The 5,481-nt window shown below is 46.6% G+C and overlaps 1 long non-coding RNA gene across 1 annotated transcript; it reads right to left on the reverse strand.

Annotated features, from left to right (window-relative positions):
* Positions 1-675: 675 nt before the first annotated feature.
* On the reverse strand, positions 676-5,098 carry LOC105486517 (uncharacterized). The gene is made up of 3 exons (XR_011612206.1): positions 4,985-5,098; positions 2,366-2,410; positions 676-820 (listed from the first exon to the last, which is right to left on the reverse strand). It is a non-coding gene; the product is annotated as an uncharacterized lncRNA (long non-coding RNA).
* Between the last annotated feature and the right edge of the window lie 383 nt (positions 5,099-5,481).

The raw sequence follows: 5,481 nt of genomic DNA on the forward strand, positions 1-5,481 counted from the left end.
TGGTGGAGTTTGTAAGGATGATTTTATCTACACCTGAATACCTTTTGTCAGTGTTGGTAAACTCTCAGTTTTGAAATATTGCTTCCGCCACATTTTTTCTCCTCCTGTTTTGTGACCCCAATTACAGGTATGTTTGCTCTTTTCATTCTATCCCATGTTTTTTTAAAACTCTACCCTGCCGTTTCCCGGCTCTTGTCTCTCTGTGCTTCTGTCTGGACTATTTTCTTCTATTCCTTCCTTTTGTACATTTCCTGCTATCAGACCCATCCACAGTATTTTCAGTGTCTGTACCTTTCACTTTTCACAGAATTTCCACTTGGTTCTTGTTTATACTTTCCAGTTCTCTGCCAAAATTTCTTTTTTTTTTTTTTTTTTTGAGACGGAGTCTCGCTCTGTCGCCCAGGCTGGAGTGCAGTGGCGCAATCTCGGCTCACTGCAAGCTCCGCCTCCCGGGTTTACGCCATTCTCCTGCCTCAGCCTCCCGAGTAGCTGGGACTACAGGCGCCCGCCACTGCGCCCGGCTAATTTTTTTCTATTTTTAGTAGAGACGGGGTTTCACCATGGTCTCCATCTCCTGACCTTGTGATCCGCCCGCCTCAGCCTTCCAAAGTGCTGGGATTACAGGCGTGAGCCACCGCGCCCGGCCAACCCAAAATTTCTTAATCTTGCCTTTTCATTCCTTGAGCACATTCATCATGGATAATTCCCTGATCAGGATCCCCGTGGGTCTGTTTCTATCGTCTGATGGTCTGATTTTTCTCCCAGGTTTTCACATCTTGTCTTTTTCTTACTCCAGAGCCCATTTACTGACTGCCAAGCACTGTGTGTGGAAAATGATAGAGATAATTTGATCCAGAAAGGAATTCTTTTTTAAATTGGACTGATGGAGCGAGACTCCATCTTAAAAAAAAAAAAGAAAGAAGAGTTTTAAAGTTTTGTTGGATAGTTTCGAAATGGATTATTGTTAGGTATGTAGGAAACAGAGTAAACAAACAAAATGCAAGGCAGTTATTTCAGGAGACAAGTAAACAGCTTAGGTTTTGGCTTCATGACATAGAAACAACATGAGTGACTCTACTTTGGGTTGGTCTGTTGGAGCCTAGTACAGAAGACAGTATGGCTCAGCTATGAAGAATACTTACCTGATCATGATAATGTAAGCATTGACTTATCGATATATTAAGATATTGGGAAGATGGGGAGGGGGATGAAAGAAGGTGCCTGTATGGACCATGGGGAGACTTCCCCTTTGCCTTCTGAATGTTCACTGAAAAATCAGCTCACAAAAAGTAGATTGATAGAAATGGAGGCCTGGTGCGGTGGAGACCAAAGAGGGAAGATGGCCTGAGGCCAGGAGTTTGAGACCAGCCTGGGCAACGTAACAATACCGTCTCTACAATTGTTTTTTTTTTTTTTACTTGTTTTTATTTTGGTTTGGGTTTTTTTTTTTTTTTTTTTTTTTTTTTGAGGTGGAGTCTCATTCCGTTGCCCAGACTGGAGTGCAGTGGCACAATCTCCACTCACTGCAACCTCCACCTCCCAGGTTAAAGCAATTCTCTTGCTTCAGCTTCCCAAGTAGCTGGGACTACACGCACCTGTCACCACCCCCACTAATTTTTGTATTTTTAGTAGAGAAGGGGTTTCACCATGTTGGCCAGGCTGGTCTCGAACTCCTGACCTCAAATGATTCACCCACCTCAGCCTCCCAAACTGCCGGGGTTATAGGCATAGGCCACCGTGCCTGGCCTACAATTGTTCTTTTTTTTTTTTTTTTTTTTTTTTTTGAGGCGGAGTCTCGCTCTGTCGCCCAGGCTGGAGTGCAGTGGCGGGATCTCGGCTCACTACAAGCTCCGCCTCCCGGGTTCCCGCCATTCTCCTGCCTCAGCCTCCCGAGTAGCTGGGACTACAGGCGCCGCCACCACGCCCGGCTAATTTTTTTGTATTTTTTTAGTGGAGACGGGGTTTCATTGTGTTAGCCAGGATGGTCTCGATCTCCTGACCTCGTGATCCGCCCGTCTCGGCCTCCCAAAGTGCTGGGATTACAGGCTTGAGCCACCGCGCCCAGCCAATTGTTCTTTAAATAGGAGAAATGGCATACAAATTTGATATCCCAATGGGGTACAGATGCTTATGTACCCTACTTCTTAGAGGAAAGGGAGATGCAGAAATATGGATGATTTTAGGAGGATAATAAATGATTTTTAGGGGAACACAGCAGTGATCCCCAACCTTTTTGGCACCAGGGACCAATTTCATGGACAGGGGATGGGGATAATTTGGGGATGATTCAAGCTCATTACATTTATTGTGCACTTTGTTTCTATTATTACATTGTAATATATGATGAAATAATTGTACAACTTACCAGCATGTAGGAGCCCTGAGCTTGTTTTCTTGCAACTAGACGGTCCTATATGGGGGTGACAGGAGACAGTGACAGATCATCAGGCATTAGATTCTCATAAGGGGCACACAACCTAGATCCCTTGTACACCCAGTTCACAATAGGGCTCATGCTCCTATGAGAATCTAATGCCACTGCTGGCCTGACAGGAGGCAGATCTCAGGCAGTAATGTGAGCAATGGGGAGCAGCTGTAAATACAGATGAAGCTTTGCTGGCTCGCCCACCACTCACCTCCTGCTGTCCGGCCCGGTTCCTAACAAGCCATGGACCAGTACCAGTCCACGGTCCAGGGGCTGGAGAACCCTGGAATACAGGATTTGAAGAACATACAATGGCCTAGGACAAAGTCTGTAGGGCCTAAAGAGCAGACAATGGTTCGTGACAAGTCTGTCCAGGTGTGTTGACGCACTTCAGGCTTTCTTCCTGCAATATGGGTTCAGTGAATGAAAACCCAGGGAGGGGACCAAAGGCCATTGCTCTATTCTTTGGTGGGTTCGGAGTTTAGGCAGGTAAAGGAACTGCAGACAATGACTTCATCCTGTGCTTGGGGAGAGACAGAAGATTGAGAGACGGGACGGGGTGCGAGGGACAACAGTTCTCCTTGGTGGGTCCATCAGGTCTTTACCTGGATCAGGGAGAAGTCTCCTTCAGCAGGTTCATCTGGAAGAATCTTTAAGTCAAAATACTCATTATACCAGGGAGCCAACTTCAGGGCGAGTTTCCCTGCGCCCCTTTGCGTACCAGGAAACTTCATTAGTAGGAAGGCAATAAAATAATGTCTAAAACAGGGGAAAGACTCAAGAAAAAGTACTGAAACATGTTATTAGAAATACATGGGGATGCTGGGTGCAGTGGCTCACACCTGTAATCCCAGCATTTTGGGAGGCTGAGGCAGGCAAATCACTTGAGGCCAGGATTTTGAGACCAGCCTGGGCAATGTAGTGAGACCTCATCTCTACAAAAAATACACAAGTTAGCCAGGTATGGTGGCACATACCTATAATTTCAGCTAGTTGGGAGGCCGAGATGGGAGGATCACTTGAGCCCAAGAGGTCAAGACTACAGTGAACTGTGATTGCCCCACTGCACTCCAGCCTGGGCAACAGAGCCAGACCCTGTCTCAAAAACAGCAAGCAAGCAAGCAATATGCGGGGGCGGGGGTTCCTAGCTTGTTGAAAGAGTTGAAAATGCTTACTTCGGCCAGGCGCGGTGGCTCAAGCCTGTAATCCCAGCACTTTGGGAGGCCAAGACGGGCGGATCACGAGGTCAGGAGATCGAGACCATCCTGGCTAACACAGTGAAACCCCATCTCTACTAAAAATACAAAAACTTAGCCGGGCGAGGTGGCAGGCGCCTGTAGTCCCAGCTACTCGGGAGGCTGAGGCAGGAGAATGGTGTGAACCCGGGAGGCGGAGCTTGCAGTGAGCTGAGATCCGGCCACTGCACTCCAGCCTGGGTGACAGAGCGAGACTCCGTCTCAAAAAAAAAAAAAAAAAAGAAAAAAAAAGAAAATGCTTACTTCTAGAGAGTGAAATTCAGGTGAGAAGGTGTGAGGCAGGGATGGCTGTTTTTGTTAGAAGTGCTGTAATTATTTTAATTTTACAACTATGTACATGTATCAGTCCAATAAAACAGAGGGTAAGTCTTTATTTTATAACTGATATATTAACAAGCATTAAAAAATAATTAGCATGGGCTGGGTGCAGTGGCTCATGCCTGTAATCCTAGCACTTTGGGAGGCCAAGGTGGGCGGATCACCTGAGGTCAGGAGTTGAAGACCAGCCTGACCAACATGGCAAACCCCTTCTCTACTAAAAATACAAAAATTAGCTGGGTGTGGTGGCGTGCACCTGTAATTTCAGCTACTTGGAGGCTGAGGCAGGAGAATCACTTGAACCCAGGGGGCGGAGGTTGCAGTGAGCTGAAATCGTGCCACAGAGCAAGACTCCATCTCAAAAAATATAATAATAATAATAAGCATGAAATTGTGGTGAAACTGGAACATCAAAATCCTGCTAACAATGTGAATGTGTGCGAGCCCCATGGTTTCATTTCCAGAACATTTCAAGAGCTATTCAAATGTTGGAACACTTTTGACCAATTCTCTCTAGAGCAGGGATCTATGCGGGCAAATTATGACCATGGGCCAAATCCAGTCCACCATCTATTTGTATATGATCCATAAGCTAAGAATGGTCTTTATGTTATTTTAATTGTTGAAAAAAAATCAAAAGAATAACATTTTGTGAGCATAAAAATGATAAGGAATTCAAAATTTGGTGTCCATAAACAAAAGCATGTCCCCACACAGCCTCGCCAATGCATTTGCACAGGACCTGTGGCCGCTTTTGTGCTGCAAAGGAATCTGCAATAGAGAGCTCATGACCCACACAGCTGAGAAGACTATTTGGTCCTTTGCAGAAGCAGCCTGCCCATCCCAGTACAGGGGGTGGCAGCGTCGTCCAGGAGGGCAGCTCAAAGCTGGACTCCTCTGATTCCTGGCTGTGAGATCTCAAGTTTCCTAACTTGTCTGTGACATGGTTTTCTCATCTTAAAGCAAAGATATTATTAGTACCAACCTTCTGGGGCTGCTGTGACGATTCAGTGAATGAGCCCCCATAAATCGGAGGGCTCCCGCACTTGGTGTAGGAGAACTGCCACTGCTTCCCCATGGATATCAGTAACAAAAGCAACAGGTGTGTGCACAAAGATTTGAACAGCTGGCACTGCCTAAGGCAGGGCCAGGACACCCAGGCGGCCTCACCCACAGCTCCAGCAGCAGCAGAGACCTGGGGCCAGTCCACGAATTCACGAATAGTCCATTTTGCTATGCTGTGATGCAGACATCCCTAAAAATCACTGCACTCTGCAAAGTCATGTGAGATGACCCAGCAGGCTATGAGGGAGATAGAGTTAGGGACTTCATCAGCAAGACATTTACGAAAGACTTGAACCTAACAAAAATGATAGCACAGGCCGGGTGCGGTGGCTCATGCCTGTAATCCCAGTACTTTGGGAGGCCGAGGTGGGTGGATTACCTGAGGTCAGGAGATTGAGACCAGCCTGGCCAACATAG

The sequence above is a fragment of the Macaca nemestrina genome, chromosome 13 (genome assembly GCF_043159975.1).
Source record: "Macaca nemestrina isolate mMacNem1 chromosome 13, mMacNem.hap1, whole genome shotgun sequence".
Classification (NCBI taxonomy): domain Eukaryota; kingdom Metazoa; phylum Chordata; class Mammalia; order Primates; family Cercopithecidae; genus Macaca; species Macaca nemestrina.